Genomic DNA, 19260 nt, shown 5'->3' on the forward strand with positions numbered 1-19260 from the left:
GTTTATTATTAAATAGTGCAGGCAATTGGTGGATTTTACAAAACAAAAGGTAAAGGTAATATGAGCCAGAGTGTGATGTTGACAATAACTATGGAGATGCTGATTGAGATGCTGACTGAAACTATGGAGTACCATTAGAGATGAAACTATTAAAGGCACAAGAAGAGAAAAGAGAGGGGGAAAAAAGGGGGGGGGGAAGCATGCCTTTTCTTTTTCCCTTGTTTGTGACACTTTCATTTTTGGATTATAATATAATGACAACCACCAGTAAAGCAGCAAGAATGGAGTGGAGGAGAGGATTGTTAGAGCAACCTGCAGAGAGAGGAATTACACCAGATTTGCTTCAGAAATTATTTGAGCAAATAGGCAATAAGTTAGAATCCCTTGATACTAAATTGACAGCTTTTGAAAAAAGAATGGATGAAAGGTAACAATTAAAGAGGAGATGAAAGAAGAAGTTAAGAAGATGGAAAGTTCTATAAAACAGGTGTCTGGAGAGGTAAAACAAATTAATGACAAAATGGAAATAAGACAGAAGTTATAGTCAGAGAGTTGGAAAGAGAACTAGATAATCTGGCTCTGTTGGGATTGAAAGAGAAGGAATTTTGTTTGGGATTTAGGGTAGTCCCAAAGGACTCTTCTGAAGATATTAGAGAAAAGACGATTAAAGTCTTGGCAAATTTCTTGGATGGGAAGAGGAGGGTACAGAGGCAGAAGTTGATAAAGTATATAGAATAAACTTTTTTGTTTTGTAAACTGCCCAGAGTTGTTTCAATGAGATGGCCAATGACAAATTTGATACATAAATAAATAAAAATAAATAAATAAATTCAAGATTTGGGAGAACAAGAAATGTTCCAAGAAATGTTTTGCTGCATTTTGTCAAGAAGAAGACAAGGGATCACGTTTTGCAGCAGCATTTTAATACAAGGCTGAAAATTGATAATACAGATATAATTGTCCTTAAAGAAATTCCTATCAGAATTTTACGTAAGAGAAAAGAGTACTTTTTTTTTTTTAACTGAAAGATTAGAGCAGGAAAAGATCCCATTTGATGGGACAAATTGGAAGGTGTGATTTTTCCTTTTAAACAGCAGAGGTTTTGATTGAATGATGTCCAGAAGACAAGGGAATTTCTAGAAAAATGAATTGAAGGAAATTCATCTGGAGGTGACAGAGGAGACTGCATAAAAACTCCAACAGATGCAGCAGGAAACTGAAAAAGATGATACTGAACTAGGTGCTACAGGTATTGATCTTTCTAAATATTTGGCTTGAATGCTTGCTTATGGATTATAAATGTTTAACTGGAATATAAATGGAGCAAACGTTCCTCAAATGGGAAAAAAAAATCAATTATTTGAAAAAATTAAAACAAGATATAATTTGCCTACAAAAGACACATATTAGAAAAAAGGACATAAAATATTTGATTTATAAAAATTTGGGCAAAAAAATTATTTCAACAAGAACAAAAAAAGAAAAGAAAAGAAAAGAAAAGAAAAGAAAAGAAAGGCAAGAGAAAAAAAAAATGGAGTTGTTTTGTATATAACTCCCCAACTAAAACCAGAACTTTTATTGACTAATGAACATGGTTGATTTGTTGGAGTGGAAGTTAATATGCGTGGGACTAAGACTTTGATACTGGGAATTTATGCCCCAAATGAGGACAAAGTACTGTTTTATAAACAACTTATGGAGAATTTAATAGGTCTCTCTTATGAAAATTGGTGTTTGATGGGGGATTGGAATGGAGTGATCTCCCCACAACTGGAGAGAATGTCTGAAAAAAAACATTAAAATAACTCAAGGCAAATTACAAAAAAGTTTTCTTTGATTTGATGGACAATTTAGGGCTGGTTGATATATAGAAACAGAAAAATGGCAATTCAAGACAGAATATATACTTTTCTGAAAGACATAGATCCTTTTCAAGAATCGATATGATTTGGTTTTCAAAGAACTTGTCTACCAATGTTTCTAAAGTAACGATATTACCAAAGAATTTTTCAGATCATAATCCTGTGAGTTTGGTTATAAAAGAAAATCTAGTTCTTTTAGATGTAGACTAAATGAGAAGTTGTTACAGAAAGAAGCAATAATGGAGGATTGTAGAAAGAAATTAATTTTTTTTTTTTTGATAACCTAGGTAAAGGCACTGATTTAAGAATGGTTTGGGATGCAAGTAAAGCTTTTATTGGTGGTTATTTTATACAACATAATAATGAACTTAGAAAGAAGTGTCAAGAGAAAACACAAGCTATTTTGGATGAAATAAAAAGAAAAGAAGTATTAAAGAAATTTCTAGAGAAGGTAAGTATTTCTCAACAAATTAAGGTTTTACAATGACAGTTATTTATCTTATCAGCAAGAGAAATAGAAATAAAAATAAATTATGTAAAGCAAAAAATGTTGAGTTTGCAAATAAATCAGGGAAGTGGGTAGCATGTAAATTATGAAAAGACAAAGAAAATGATATTGAAATTGCAAGAGGGAGATACTGTATTAATGGACAATGCAGCCAGACAAAAAGCATTTCATCAATATTATTCCAACTTGTATAAAGGAAGTGACACCTCTCTAGAGAAAATAGATGAATATTTAAAGAAACAAAATTTAATGAGGATTACAGAGACAGATTATGAACAGACCTAAAACAATAAGGGAAGTTTCTGAAGCTATAAAAAATATAAAACTAGGAAAGGTGCCTGAACCAGATGGATTATTAGGTTTTTATTATAAATGTTTGGAAGGTGAACTTTTACAACTTTTACAAAACACAATGAACTCTATCCTACAAAGAGAAAAGATGCCAGAGCGTTGGAAAGAGGTCAATATAGCATTGATACCTAAAGAGGGACATTTCATTTTAACAAGAAACTATAGGCTGATATCATTACTGAATAATGATTACAAGTTGCTCACAATGATTCTAGCTGATAGATTGAAAATAATTTTGCACGAATTTATTCATGAGGATCAATTTTGATTTTTACCTAAAAGACAGTTAAAGGACAATGTTAGAAATGTGTTGGACATTTTGGAATATTTGGAGCAACATAATGAAAAGAAGCCACACTGATCTTCTTAGAGCACAATGTTAGAAATGTGTTGGACATTTTAGAATATTTAGAATATTAGGAGCAGCACAATGAAAAGCAAGTTGCATTAATTTTTCTAGATGTGGAGAAAGCTTTTGACGATCTGAATTGGACTTTTTATTTAAAGTTCTGGAAGATATGAATTTTGGAGATAATTTTATTAAATGAGTAAAGTCAATTTATACTTCACAGAAAGCACAAATTATTGTTAACAGAGATCTAACAAAATCCTGGGAGATACAAAAAGGAACAAGACAGGTGTGGAATCAAAACGCAGGACACAAAGGCAAAATAATCAAGGCTTCACTGCAGTGTTTATTAGGCAGTACGTACTGGAGGGGGACCCCACCAAAGGTTAGTGGGAGACACTCCCCTGAGGGCAAAATGGATGCCCTGATAAGAGGAAGGGAAAAGAACACATACATTTACATATTCATATGATGATGCAGGCATACCTAAATGAGCAATACTTCTCAAGTTACTTTCTGTCCCTGTTCTTGGCTGCTATCTACAAGGACGGAACAACTGCTATCTATAAGGAAAGCAATAGTGTCAGAGGAGAAGAAACAAATTGTTCAAGGTGCCAACTGTCAGGAAGAAGACATCCTCTCTTACATTGCTGTGGGGATGCTTGTGATACTGATTGGGGTTTACAATCAGCCTAGTTCATGTCACCTTCAAGGGTGCTGCACATTCCTGTATGTTTCAATTTTATTAAGGAGATCCCATTCACCTGAGGCCTCTAAAAACTTGCTTCTTTCACCCAAAGATTCACCCAAAGATATATTTTTCTCACACAGGGATGCCCACTGTCTCCTTTCTTGTTTATTTTGGTTCTTGAAATACTGAATAGAGATATAAGATGAGAAGATTGTGGGAGTAAAGATTAAAAAAGAAATTTATAAGTTAAGGGCTTTTGCAGATGACTTAATGCTGGTTTTGGAATATCCTTTAAAGGGAACTGAAATATTAATGGGCAAATTAAAAGAATTTGGTGCATTAGCAGGTTTCAAGTAATAAACAGAAGATGAAGTTGTTAGTAAAAAAATGAAAATAGAAGATCAAACAGAATTTATGAATAAAATGGGTTTTTAGATTGAGAAGAAGGTGAAATATCTGGGTAGCACTATGACAAACGTTAACTGTATGCTATTTCAAAAAAACTATATTAAAACATGGAATGAAGTTAAAAAAGACATGATAAGATAGGAGAAACTACAACTGTCATTGCTGGGGAAAATCTCTTTGATAAAAATGAATGTCTTGCCTAGAATGATGTTTTTGTTTCAGACAATACCTGTTTTGATTACTGATGCACCATTTAAACAGTGGCAGAAGGATATATCTATATTATTGTTGCAGGGGAAAAAACCAAACGTTAAATATAAGGTGTTACAAGATGCAAAGGAAAGAGGAGGATTGTGTCTACCTGATTTGAAACTGTATTTTGCAGCTTGCTATTTGGTTTGGATAAAAGAGTGGATGTTGCTGAGAAATAGAAGGCTGTTGGAGTTAGAAGAGCACAATCTGAGATTTGGGTGGCATGGATATTTGTGGTATGATAAAGTTAAGGTTAATGTGGATTTTAAAAATCATTATGTTAGACATGCCATATTGAGAATATGGAATAGACACAAACCCAGGTTGTGCCCAAAAATACCTTGTGGCTCTCAGCGGAAGAAGCATTCTACAGACAAGAAATAATAGGCAAACACAAATGGCTAACTTACTGTGAGATACTAGAATTTGGTCAAGAGGAATGTAAAATAAAATCAAGAGAAGAATTGTTGGCAGAGGGATACAGTTGTCGATGGTTTTCTTATTTACAATTACCAGAAAGATTTAAAGTAGACAAAAGGATTTATGGTTTTGAGCATTATAAGACTGAGTTTGAAACAGAATTGTGTACAAATGATGCAATTGCTAAAATGTATAAACTTTTGTTGAAATTTGAAACAAGAAGAACAAGTTAAGGAAAGTATGATAAAGTGGGCTAAATATTATCGTTATAATATATGTATGGAACAGTGGGAAAATATGTGGCTGAAAGGATTGAAATTTACATTATGTTATAATCTTAAATATAATTTTTATAAAATGATATACTGTTGGTATATGTCACCAGAGAAATTGTCAAGAATGTATAAAGGCACTTCAAATGTATATTGGAAATGTAAACAACAAGAAGGGACATTTTATCCTATTTGGTGGGTGTGTCAAAAAGCTAGAAAATTTTATATTCAAATATGTACACAGATTCAGATGATTTTAAAGATTAATATACAAATGAAACCAGAGTTTTTTCTTTTGGGATTGATGGACAAACAGTTGGAAAAAAGTCATGGAACTTTGTTTTTATACATGATGACTGCATTGAGATTATTGTAGGCACAAAGATGGAAAGATTCAGCACTACCCACAATGGAGGAATGGTTGGTGAAGATGATGGAACTTGCTGAGATGGCTAAAATGACTTCTTTGAAAAGAGAAAACACAGTATCTACATTTATTGGTGACTGGAAACCACTTATGGACTTTTTGCATGAAACAGAAAAAATGAACTTATGATTTATGCTCTTGATTATTAGACAAAATAAATTATAGAAAGAAGAGAGTTATGTTGTAACCATAGAGTAAGAGGTAAATGTATAATTTTGCCGTAAAGAAAATCAGAAGCTACTTCTTTGTATCTTTTTTCTTCTATTTTTCTTTTACTTTTTTCCCCTTTCTTGCACTTTTAGATCTTTCTTTGATTTCTTTCTTCTTCTTCTTCTCTTTTCCCCACTTTGTATTAGTTTTTATCTCCTTTAAAAAAAAATCTTTAATAAAATTCTACCAAAAAAAAAAAAGAGGACATAATACATTGTTATAGAATAGTGACTAAATGGACAGCTGTTGTGGCAATGTTTCCAAACGAAGAATATCTGGCATATTGTACAGTACAGTACAGTACATATGTATTATGGCAATAAGTTATGGCATATTGTACAGTACAAACCCTGGAACAGTATTTGGCTACAGTCATTGAAATAGAATCAGAATGAACTGATAGTAGTAATTTGAGATAGAAGGAATCAGTGTGACCATGGTGCTTGGTGATGAATGGGAATAGTAATTCCTGGCAAGCATCAGCATAGAGCAATGTTGTCCAAACTTGGCCACTTTAAGATGAGTGGACTGGGGAATGTCTGGGAATTGAAGTCCACTCATCTTAAAGTGGCCAAGTTTGGACAACACTGGCATAGAGGGACCAATACAATATAATGTGTGCCAACATTTCAGTTGCTCCTCCACCACATGGGTACAATCTCTGCTCAAAAGGGATGTTCTGGCATCTCTCCTCAATGACTGCTGTTGGAAGGGCATTGACTCTAGCCAAAGACAAAGCCCTTCTAAATGTAAGGGTTGTTATGCAACTGAGGTACCTGGCTGGGTGAAGTAAATGTGTGGAATGGCTGAGAAAGATGTTTTGGGGCAAGACTGACAAATCTGATTGCAGCTCTAAGTCAATGGAATGCTGTTTAAGATTGGCTAACACATGTTCATAGTCCATCAGGGTGATGGTTGCCTATGAGAAGCCATAGGGTTTTAATTTTTCATATAGTGCCTTACAACAGGATGACTGGAAGCTGTCTATCATAATTAAAGGGACAGCATTTTGGTTAGTTTCTCCTTCCTCTGAACTGTCCATTTCATGTGTATTGGGCCTCTGAGGATGTCTTCAGACGGAATGGGGTCTGTTTCCAGGATAGAAGCCCAAAGGGTTTCAGAAGCAGCATGTTGGGTCAGTGGTCACTCTTGGGGTGATTGTCAATATGAAGTCTAAGAAGAGAGGAACATAGGTTTCTTGAAATGGCAGTATAGTCAGTGAGAGAGGGCTTCGTGCCAGCCCAATGTGAAAATTCTGCGATAGTCAGTGATGGTGGTGCCATTCATGATCTGGAGATCTAACTTGTAAAATGTCTGCAACATATGTAGACTCCTAAACATAGAGTCCCAGAATAGTTCTTAAATTCTTTTATTTAAAAAGGGGAGGGGGACAACCTGCGAGATAGGTAGCATTTGCCTGTCTATGGAAGATAACTGTAAGCTCTTCACGGTAGACCAGACAAGAAGCACAGCAATGAATACTAGCTCTTTATTGTAAGGTTACATTAACAGAATCTTGCAAATCTGAAAGTATTCCTCCTCTCCTTTCCTTTTACTAGGGAGAGTCCCTTCTGAAATGCTTCCTACACCCCCTCTGCTTCTGTGGACTGAGGTACCTTTTGCAGGTTGGTTATCTAGTCTGTGGTTCTTTCTCCTGTCTCCCAAGATCATTCCCACATATCATTACAATAACTGATTATCATTAGGCCCTAGTCTGGTGCTAAAATCCCCTGCTATGACAGTACGGGCAATCAGAAAGTCCAGCTGAAGATTATTAATGTAAATGTCTCCTTTTAACCAGATTTCTGCAATGTGTGGTTGGGTGATGTTGAGCAGTATATAGAAATTAACGAGCAGCAAATTCTCATGGGAAAAGTTAAGAATGGCTGCTTGTGCAAAATTCTCAAATGAATCTAATGAAATGGTCTCAGTGTTGAGGGCAATTGAAATATTAATGCTAAAGCCAGCATGTTGTCTCCCTCGTCCGGACCCAGGATCTGCAGGAGGGACAGAGATTTGTATCCCTCAATAAACAAATCAGTGGGCGACCAAGTCTCTTGAAACAAAAGAATGTTGAATTCAGAAATATAGCTTGTGAAAGCAGGTTCTCTAGTTCTAACTTCCCATCCAGCAGTGTTCCAGGAGAGCAAATTTAGTGATTCCAGTAGAATTGTGAGACAGCTGGAATGTTTCATAGGGAGGAACCCTTTGTGTCAAACATAGTGATACTGCTGTTCCAGTCAGGAACAAGAACAATTCAAAGGGTTCAGAAACCATTTCATAGACTTATGGCCACAGATGATCATGCAAGCATTCATAATAATATGTAGTTATTTATCAAAATATGTATGCTTGAAGCAGCAGTCAGCCACAAGGAAATGTTACATTTTGAAATAGTAATGGACAAAATATTCCCTATTCAGTATACAGAAGCTGGATAGATTGGCAATTAAATTTTACTGCAGTACCATCAATGTACTCCATTCTAAGTGATGGAGCAGGCTTGGTTTGGAGACCCAAAACCAACTGTATGGCACCTCAGAGGAACTTCCAGGAAAATAGGAAGATAGCTGGGAGATTATCACCACTGCCTTCCAGATCTTCCTGAGATGAACATCTTGTGTAGAGAATATAGAGGATGACTTTGATGAAAAGAGAGAAGGTTTGTTACCAAGGCAACAAACGGTTAAATGTGGCTTAAGCCCATACAAAGAGAGAAGTTTATGAAAACACCTCAGATGATCACCCTCCTAATTCACATGAATATAAAAGAGGGAGGAAGGGAAGTACATTCAGACTTGCAAGATTCTGTAACTATAGCCATTCCAATAAAAGTAGTTTTAGGCCTGTGTGGCATCTGTTTCTTGGTTTTGTCTACCTTGTAGGGCTGACATCAATCTTGCAGATTTGCATTTCAGGTATAGTCATCCCTATAGAGCATAGTATCTTGACCCATCAGATTCTTAACTGAGGAGGTAAAGCAATGTATAAGGACCTTGCTGAGGTGTATCCTGAAGTTCCAGTTCTCATTGCAGAAGAACTAGAGTCCCTATGGATTAAGGCAGTAAATTAATCACATAAATAAATAAATATTTTTAAAAAACAACTTCCATCACTTGTGACTTGCACACTCTCAAAGTTAATGGGAGAAGTGGGAATTCCAGATTACATGTCAAAGAACAAAGAGACAAAGGAATGTCCAATTTCAAAGAAGGACACCATTGATCTACTTTAAGGAAGGAGCATTTTCCAATACAAGATAACTAACACCAGCTTGGCCTCGGTAGCACCAAATTGGATCCTTTGAGCCATGAATCCTGCAACTCATTTCTGGGGCACATCAGTATTTTTATATTACATTTTGAGCTTTACCCCCTAGAACTTGATATTAGTAGTTTGTCTGTGTATCTTGAACTTTGGATTATCTCTACACACACATTTTTTTGCTGTTAGTACCATTGAGAGTTTGATAACTTCAAACTATCCAAGATTTTGCTTGGAAGCATGATGCTAAAAATCTAAGGCAGGATACATGGCCAAACCTGAAGGACTGTGTGCATTTACACCCAAAAGATCTGGATAGCACCAAGTTGCCTCCTTGTGTCCTAATGCTAGGTCCCATTCTGCATATCAATAATCTTGGGGGTGGGTGGGCATGGATAGATAAACTGGCATGATGTTGCAACTACTTGGGGAAAAGTCATATTGCAGTTGTGGCTGATTATGTGGGTGAGTATCCCATGTTAATATAAAAAGTTAATATAAAAACTTTCTTACCCCACTACATGAAATCATTAGCAAAACTCTGTGCTTTTTAATAAATATGGATTAGACGTTGTGCTTTTCTGCAAACTATGAAATCTAACTTCTTTTTACAACTGTTAGACTCATCTATACAAGGGTTCCCAACCGTATTGGGCTGGTGGACACATTTAGAATTCTGAGGACACGTTTGGGGCATTCTTACAAAATGGCTGCTGCAGTTGGCTTGCCTGCCCATAGACAAGAGAGATGCCTCAATTTACCAGAATTTCCCTTGTTGCTCCTTTGCACTTCTACAGAATGTTCTGTTCTACGTCTGCCAAGCTAAACCATTTTTCTGGGCAGGTAGGCATATTTCCAAACAAAGCACTGTTGCAGCTGTCCAACATTTGCATTTTTTTTAAGAATGTCTATTTAAGGCTCAGAGGTATTCTTGGAAATAAAGATGATCCTGGAAGCTGTTGTTTTGCTTTGTAGCATGCCAGCTTCCATTTTTATTTACATGTATTTTCAAAGTAAAAAGTCAAGAGGGACAGACAGCCTGGCAGGTGCCAAAGGAAGTGCCTGTGGGCCCATGGGTGCCATACTAGACACTCACGACATGCTGTATTATATGTTAGGAGAATACATTTTTAATATCTCTTAGGGGCATGTGAATTGGGGAAAATCTGGTTTGAATCACTGATTCAGTTTGGAAAATTAATCCAAGTTGATTCAGGTAGTTGTTCACATCAAGGTTTTGTAAAAAAAAATCTGTGCATGCAAACAACCTGATTTGTTTTGGTGGTATCTGACTCGGTGGCAACTGATGAGCCAACTTTTACACATTGGATTTGGAGAGCCAATCAAATAACTTTCAAACACAAATTCGGAATGGAATATTTGTACAGACTGAGTACGTAACAGTAAATGAAGTGCTTGTCTTGGTGGAAGTGCTAGGCAAACATCACTGAACATTTTACCCTGATTTGGATGATTTCAAAGGTCTGCATATAATACATAACAGTGCTTTTGTATTTTTCTTGTCAAGAGACGATGTGAGGCATTCTGTGTGTGCACTGAAAGAGCAAAGTCAGGTTTTACACAATCTGTTATCTGATTTAACCGTCCATTGCAATCTCTAAACTCATTCCACCCTGACTTGTTTATTCATTCAAAGCGTGAGCTAGATGTTGAAGTCAAGTGAGAAAGAGTCGTTCACCTCTGGCAAGGCTGCAGGATCTCAGCTCTGCCTCTTCCGTCTCAAGATAAGTGTTTCTGTAAACAATACGAATCTTGGGTGACTGAGATTTACAGGCCTATCACAAATGCATGAGGGTTTGGATTGGGTTAGTTGGTCAGCAAACAAATCTTCCAGATCACGAGAGATTTAATGGTTAAACGGTTAGCTATTATCTCAGAATGATCAGATGATAACTGACTCCTCATTTTTACTGACAGTTTCCTGAGTATGTGATTTCTTTAAACCAAGAAATTGTCTGCCATTTTCTCAATGGAAATGCTGTGAGAAAAATGAGAAAAGGGAAAGCTGTTACATCATTGTGAATTCCTGAAGGAAAAGAGAGTTATAAATCTAAAATAATAATAATAATAATAAATGAACATAAATTAAAAAAAAACAGGCATGAAAATCACGCATTTCTTCAATCTCAATATGAGAAGTAGAATGGTAAGATAATTTATTTGTTAGCTTTGTATCTTTCCTAGAGAGCCAGTTTGGTGCAGTGGTTAAGGCATCAGGCTAGAAACCGGGAGACCATGAGTTCTAGTCTCGCTTGAGGGACAAAGCCAGCTGGGTGACCTTGGGCCATGACACCCTCTCAGCCCTAGGAAGGAGACATTGGCAAACCACTTCCAACATCTTGCCAAGAAAACTGTAGGGACTTGTCCAGGCAGTCACCAGGAGTCAGTAGTGACTCAAAGGCACATTAATAAAAATAAACAAATATCCTACCTTTCTTTCAGGAGCTCAAATGGGATTAGGTTGGATGGTTATAAGCCAGGCCTAATGGGCAACACTAGAAGGAGGATAAACTTTGAATAATAATATAAGTCAGAGTCTTCTGTGGACAAAGCAACCCTGACAAACCTCTGGCTATAGACCAACAAAGTGAATGTGAGGATGGAGAAAATATCTCTCTCTGGATCCTCCCTTCCCCTTTTCCTGAAGGTTTTTTTTTTTTGAATGGAAGAGAATCAAGAAGAGTAGAGGTGGGGTCACATGTTAAGGCTTGGATTAGCCAATTGATTGGTATCATTATGGGTGCTTTAAAAATCAGAAAGGCACATTTACATCATGATAGTTCTCTGAGAGCAACTCTGTTGGGGCAAACCACAGAAACAAGAAGATTTGGACTCCTCCAAGACCTTCAGTGGCACTGTTCTTGTTCCTAATGTCTCCTCCAAATTTCTGGTCCAACAGTTTTTCCAGAAGAGAATGGATTTATGAGGTTAAGGATTGCTGGTATGTTGGAGCTTCTCTTTAATATATGCATTTGCAGATGCTCTGGAGGACAGAAGCAGGTTGCTTTATCACTGGGTTAAAGTAAGACCATGTTGCCTTCTCATGTAGCTTCTGGATGTAGACTGTGGTGGAGTTACTGCATTAGTCATCCTCTTACTTAGCATATCTTCAGCTAGCTTTGGCCAGGCAGGTACTAATGCAGACCCTCATGATAGCTACTGGGGAGTAGGATGGACTGGACTGGATTGCACAGGCCTGGAGGAGGCTAGAGTAGCAGTCATGGCTTTTCCTAATATATTTGATACCAAAAAGGTAAACTATTGATCACCATGAATGCTTCCCTTGTCAAAGTGCAGATTTTAAATAATTAATTCCCTTCATGACTTGCTAATTACATTTTGCGACAGCCTATTTCCTCCATTTGAAAAGAGGCTTTTATAAATTCATTTTAATTGAGAATGAGAATACAGGAAAAGTGCCTGAAACACAGGGGCCATCTATTTGCAGTATGCTGAATGCATTTAAAATTTTTGCAGCCAAAGAAGGTTCTGTCTGTAGAGGAGAGGAAAAAAAAAATTAGGGAGCACTGGGAATATGGAAGGAGTTACCTTTTGTTTAGAAAGGTAAATGGTCAACTGGGCTATAGAGATGCATGTCTTTACAGTCTAAACTGATGTTTCTTTGTTATATTTTTATATTTTACTTGTTTCTAGGAGTAACTCTATCAAAGCCACCTAGTAAATTTTAATGTCTGAAAATGGATTTGAACTCCAACCCCCACTTTAACCACTAACCCACTGGTTGTTTTATTCTGGCATACTGGGCGCATTATTTAGCTGTGGTGACTCAGGTTGACATCCATGCTTAACCATAATAGTTTAAAAACTGCTTTTTGCTTGGGTCCCCATCCAAGGCTCTTGACAAGAAATACTGCAAAGAAAGAATGGGTTAATCTGCTGTAGCAAACGACAACAGCAAACCAAGTTTGGTTGCTTTTTAAAGATGGTCAGTATTATTGGGGCATAAACAAAGATTCTGCAAGAGTATTCTTTCTCTTCTGGGCTGGCAACCATTGAGCGATAAAGAAGAGACGTGGCTGGGGCCAGAGGGAGGGGTTCCTCTCTCAGAAATGTGCCTGGCCGGTTTTCGAGTGTGGCACCAGCAGGGCAGGGGAGGTGGTGTGGCTGTTGTTATCCAAGAATCTCTGATGGCTACCAGGGACGTCACTCCACAAGTGCCTGGTTGTGAGACCCTTTTTCTTAGCTCTTGGGATCAGTTGGGACTGCTGCTACTATACCAGCCTCCCTGCTGTGTAACAGCCTCCCTGCCCGAGCTCCTAGACCTAAGCATGGGGTTGGCGGTGGAGTGTGCCAGGGTTACGGTTCTGGAGGACTTCAACCTGCCTTCCCTGAGAGTGGGCCCAGAGGCAACTTGGTAGTTCGTGGAAACCATGACTTCCATGGGCCTGTCCCAAGTCATCCAGGGCCTGACTAGGAATAGTGGTCACACACCCTATTTGGTGTTCTTGTTGGAGTGGTGCCTATGTGATTTGGAATTAGTGGACCTATCTTTGGTTCTCTTGTCCCTTGGTGGCTATGAGCTTCTCTAGGGCTGTACCCCTCCTCAGAGAGGCAGGACCTATTAGACCTATTAGGCCCCCGGTGACTGATGGACCCTGATGGGTTTCAGAGGTAGCTGGGGTTATAATTGAGGATCTGCTGTGTAGTCCTGCTGAGACCCTAGTCGCCGCCTGGAATAGGAGGGTGATTGAGGCTTTAGACAGGATTGCGCCCATGCAACCTGTCCAGACCCATGGACCTCATTGTGGTATATAGAGGAACTGAGAGGGATGAAATGGATCAAGAAACATCTAGAGCATCAATGGCAGAAGACAAAGAGTGAACTCAACTGAACCTGGGTAAGAGCTGCTGTTAAAGCTTACCTTGTGGCGATTTGTGCAGCGAAGCAGAAATACTTCTCTGCACTAATTGCATCTGCAGACAATTGCCTAGTGGCCCTCTTTAAGGTGATCCAATTCCTTCTGGGGAAGGAGGACTCAGAGGTGTACCTGCAGGGGCGTGCTGAGGAATTTGCTAATTTTCTGGAAGATAAAATCACTCAGATTTGTTCCTAGTTGGATGTTGGTGTGGATGCTGGTCTGGTGGAGTTCTTCCCTGGTTCTTCCCTGGTTCTTCCCTGGTTATCTGGGAATGGTTTAACCCTGTTGCTCCTGAGGAAGTGGACAGAGTCCAAAGGAATGTGAGCATGGGCACCTGTGTTTTCGATCCGTGTTCGTTGTGGTTGGTGAAGCCTCCTGGGGGCGGGTGGCATGGGTGGATTCTGGCAGTGGTTAATGCATCTCTGGAGGAGGGGGTGGTGCCCCAGCCTTTTAAAGAGGCTGTGATTTGCCCCCTTCTTAAGAAGTAATTGCTAGATCCCAACCTGATGGACAATTTTCGTCCTGTCTCCAACCTTCCCTTTTTGGGAAGTTTGTTGAGAAGGCAGTTGCACTGCAACTCTAGAGGATCCTGAATGAAACAGATTATCTTGCCCCGTTTCAGTTGGGATTCAGGCCTGGATATGGGATGGAAATGGCATTGGTCATGGTTTTTGATAACCTCTGGTGGGCTCAGGATGGGGGGTACTGCGTCCATTCTTGTTCTACTTGACCTCTCGGCAGCTTTTGATACTATCAACTATGGTATCCTTCTGGACTGGCTTTGGGGGTTGGGAGTGGAGGTCATTGTGTTGTCCTGGTTCACTTCCTTCCTCAGAGGCCATTTTCAGTCAGTGGTAGATGGGGGTGAGAGGCCCAGCCCTCGGCCCCTGCTTTGTGGGGTTCCACGGGGGTTGGTGCTTTCTCTGCTCCTGTTTAACATCTACATGAAGCCGCTGGGTGAGATTATCGGTTGCCATGGGGTGAGATATCATCAGTATGCTGGTGATACTCAGCTGTAGATCTCTGCCCATGGTGAGTTAAGCGATGCCATGACCACCCTTTCTGGGTGCCTGGAGACTGTTGAGGTCTGGATGGAGAACAACAGGCTGAAGCTGAAACCCTGGCAAGACAGAGCAGCTCTGGGTTCGGGGCTCTTTGGTTTCTGGAGAATTACCATCTTTTGTCTTGGATGGGGTTGCACTGCCCCAGATGGACCCGGTGCATAATCTGGGGGTTCTCCTGGACTCGCGACTCCTGCTTGACGAGCAGGTGGCAGTCGTGGCCAGGAGGGCAAGTTGTGCATCAGTTATGCCCATTCCTGGACCCACAAGCCTTTCTCACAGTCACCCCTTCACTAGTCACCTCCCGTTTGGACTGTTGTAACACGTTCTCCATGGGGCTGCCCTTGAGGAGTATCCAGTAGCTTCAGTTAGTTCAAAATGCAGTGGCCTGCACAGTTTTGTGCAAGCCTAGATTTGGGCATGTGTTACCTCTTTTGTGGGAGCTGTATTGGTTATATGGGTCCAATTCAAGGTGCTGGTTATCACCTTTAAAGCCCTACATGGCTTGGGACCAGATTATTTGAAGGACCGCTTCACCCCAGTTACATCTACCGAGCCCACCAGAGTGGGGAGGTGGGATATGTTGCTGGTCCCTTCAATGAGGGAGGTCCATCTAGTGGGACTGAGAAGAAGGGCCTTCTCCGTGGTGGAATATCATCCCCCTGGGGATAAGACTGACCCCCACCCTGATACTTTTCCAGAACGCCCTGAAGATGTGGTTTTGTCAGCAGGCCTGAGGACCCCAGGCTGATACAGAGGTGATCAACAGTGTGTCTGTTGCGGCCAAGGGGGTTGGGTGGTTTATTGGTTTTTGTATTGTGGGTTTTAATTCTGTAAGCTGCCCGAAGTCACCGTGTGTGAGTTGGGCGAATAAAATAAAATAAAATAAAATAAAATAAAATAAAATAAAATAAAATAAAATAAAATAAAATAAAATAAAATAAAATAAAATAAAATAAAATAAAATAAAAAAGAAGGAACATATGAACAATATGGTTTTCACAATATAGAAATTCACTTGATTCTCTCAGGCTCTCTGAGACAGGGTGGTAACCATTTTTCTGAAGAGTAATCTGTAGGAGTGAAGAACAATATGCCAGCAGTTGATGAAATCAGACCCCAAAGTCCGCCTGCCTGCCTGCCTGCCTGCCTGCCTGCCTTGCCTTGCCTTGCCTTCCCCTGCCTTGCCTTCCCCTGCCTTGCCTGCCTGCCTGCCTGCCTGCCTGCCTGCCTGCCTGCCTGCCTGCCTTCCTTCCTTCCTTCCTTCCTTCCTTCCTTCCTTCCTTCCTTCCTTCCTTCCTTCCTTCCTTCCTTCCTTCCTCCCTCCCTCCCTCCCTCCCTCCCTCCCTCCCTCCCTCAGTGGATGACCCAGAAGACAGAAGTGCTGGTTTGAAATTTAGTGAGAGGAAGAACAACGCTTCCCAGCCATGCTTTTACTAGATATTAAATTGCTTTTAATTGGGGAAGAACTATGTGTGTTATACCATTGCTGCAATGGGAAAATATAGGAAGAAGGATTGCTGTGTATGCTTCCTTGAGACCCTGGAAGAAAGGCAGGCTACAAAGCTTAGGAATTATGTTAATAACTCAAAATAATGTTGCGATGTTTTGTAGCTTTTATCTATAATAGTAAGGATCACTAGAGAGGAAGAGAAGGTGGTATGTCTCTCCAAAGCCTGACTAATATGTTCCAGTCATATGCCTGTTTTTGCTAAGCACCTTGTATGAAATGAGTGTCTTCACTCTTAAACCAAGACTCAGATTTTACACAGATTTTTATGGTTTGCAGTGTGAGATTTCACTGGTATAACTGTAACACTGATTTTAAAGGAAGCTTAATTTTCTAAAATTCTTCTTAATAAATGTGTGGCAACAATATTACCTTTTATTCCTGTGCTTCATTTCTCCCCCTGTTCTATCTGGTTATTCCATCACTCCAGAGAAAGGTTTTTTGATCCATTTTCTCCTTGGCTTTTAGCTCCCTTCATTTCTTGTCAAAACGCCATCATTTCCCAGTGTGAAGATGGTGGTTTTCGGGCAGGTGTCCAATGCAAGTATGGAGGGTGTGATTTCTTTGCTAGGCTCCCTAAATCAATACATTTCTTTTGATGGTCTCTTAATGACTGCATGATAGCTTCCTTCTAGTTTTCTTTCTTTCGCGTCCTCCCAAAGGAATGAGCTTTGATGCTCTGATGCTTTGCAAGATTCCTGACTTAATGCAAAGTAAGACAATTAGATTACTTGCCACTGCTGTCTGCTCCTAAATATTCAGTCAGATGAACTGGCATCTAAGTAATGTATTTGAATATCCATAGTCAATAAAAAGAAGCTTTTTGCATCTTCTGGGATGACGTTTCTGCCTTTGTTTTCTGAAACGTTCACTTAGCACAGCAGGAATCTGGCTGAATAGTTTGCCTGGAAGTGTTTTTTTATAAATTGTCTGGATTCAGATTTAATGTGGGTCAAAGTATGACTGGCAAGTAGTAATGTTTAGGATGTTGTTTTTAGTATTATTGCTACATATCTGATTCCCTTGCCTTCACAGAGTCATTAGGCAAGCTTTCCCCAAACGCCAATCTCCAGATGTGTCAACTTTATACCTCCTAACCTTCCTAACCAGCATTTCGGCTTGGAATTCTGAAAATTGCATTTCCCACTCATCTAGAGGGTGCCATGTTGGGCAAAGTAACACTGGACAATGAAATCTCTCTCACAACAGTAGTTGTACTATTTAATTGTTTAGAATTGTTTTGACCGCAATTATTTGTCTGGCTTTAATTCCTGCTAAAAACATCCTATTACTGTTTCTGCCAAAGACCACAGTTACAGCTAAATCCCACTGAAATATAGCTGAGATTTGGAATCTGAAAAGCAATTAAAGCAGTTCTTCTAACCCAGTTGTTTATTGTTGCCTTTGCTTTTCTGTGGCTGCATTAAATAACCTTCCCCCCTTTTTTCTTTTCCTCCATTGGTGAGGAAGTTCCATCTCCTCCCTTTGTGTCCTAGCTCCTAGGCTTGACCTTGTGTCCTCTCTTGATGCACATTGCAATTGCAGGGCCTCTTGTAATTCCACATCTTTCAGTGCCATCCTTAGAACAGTGTCAACTCTCTGCTCCATAGTTTTTTGCATCTGTCTAGTCCCAAATGTCTCTCTACTCCTTTTCTATTTTTACTTGACTACATCTTAATGTTTTATGCTTTAATGAATGCTGAGAGGACATTGCCTGGAGAAATCAGCATATAATTATTTATAATTAATTAATATACATATAACAAACTCAGTAGTATGCTGTTATCCTTCATCTAACTGAAATCAAACCTTAGGCTGAGTTTCAAGCCCTGTGGGACTTACTTTCAAGAGATTCTGCCTCAGGTTGTTTTGTAACTACAGGTAACTGTATTTACTTTCACCCTTCCTTGATTACTCTCCCCTTCTTCTTCCTACCTGCTCAGTTTCGATGTCAAGCTCTTTAGGTAGTATCTGGGTTGCAAGATGACAACAAAGAGTTAGCATTCTCTGACTCTCTCTTCTACCATCTAATAGCTGTTTACATTTTTGCAGCACAGACATACAGTATCTGGTAACCACAGTTTAGGGCAGTTTGTTCTCTTTTGTTTTTCAAATCACTGATGTTACAACATTACAATCAGTAATGTTACTCATTAACAATCATTGCATGACTATATAGATTGGAGTTAATCCTGCCCTATAGCCAGTGAAACTAGCATCACTGGTCTTTTTTGGAAGTGCTGTGCCAAAATTTACTTTTGGATTTTTTCAGCTATTATTATTAAGCTTGATGGGGAATATTCATTCATTCATTCATTCATTCATTCATTCATTCATTCATTCATTCATTCATTCATTCATTCAGACTTATTATCTTTCCCATTTCCAAAGGCTTTCTTTCAACCCCAACCAATAAAAGTGCACTCCTCACTATCTTATAAATAACTCAGATATCTCCTCCTTACTTTCTCTGATTTACTAACAGTGTGCCACAGAAATTGAACCCAGAAGGGGTAGTTCTCACAAAGCTTATTTCAGTGTGTAGGAAGGTTCAGTGTGTAGGAAGGTTCAATGTAGGTGGGAGAGATTCTGAGAAAGAAATCATTTTCTAGGGACAGAAAGGTGGGGTATAAATAAAAAAATAAAATAACCTTACCAAGCCTCACAGATTGACTCACAGAAGTTTTTTGATCGATGTTGGATATCAAAACTGGGGATCATTCAGTTGCAGGTTTATCATAAGGAACATAATCAAACCTTATTAATTTGGGCCA

The 19260-nt window shown here is 39.1% G+C and overlaps 1 protein-coding gene and 1 long non-coding RNA gene across 11 annotated transcripts in view; both read left to right on the forward strand.

Annotated features, from left to right (window-relative positions):
- The window catches only part of FHIT (fragile histidine triad diadenosine triphosphatase), a 1182997-nt gene that overhangs the window by 484683 nt on the left and 679054 nt on the right, over positions 1 to 19260 (forward strand). The gene's annotated exons all lie outside the window — the stretch shown is intronic.
- On the forward strand, positions 1106 to 2317 carry LOC148216753 (uncharacterized). Its single transcript, XR_015795088.1, has 2 exons — positions 1106 to 1249; positions 2150 to 2317. It is a non-coding gene; the product is annotated as an uncharacterized LOC148216753 (long non-coding RNA).

This window comes from Python bivittatus, unplaced genomic scaffold (genome assembly GCF_059951505.1).
Source record: "Python bivittatus isolate LINGU-HERP-01145 unplaced genomic scaffold, Pbiv_v1 ctg000080_np1212, whole genome shotgun sequence".
Lineage (NCBI taxonomy): Eukaryota > Metazoa > Chordata > Lepidosauria > Squamata > Pythonidae > Python > Python bivittatus.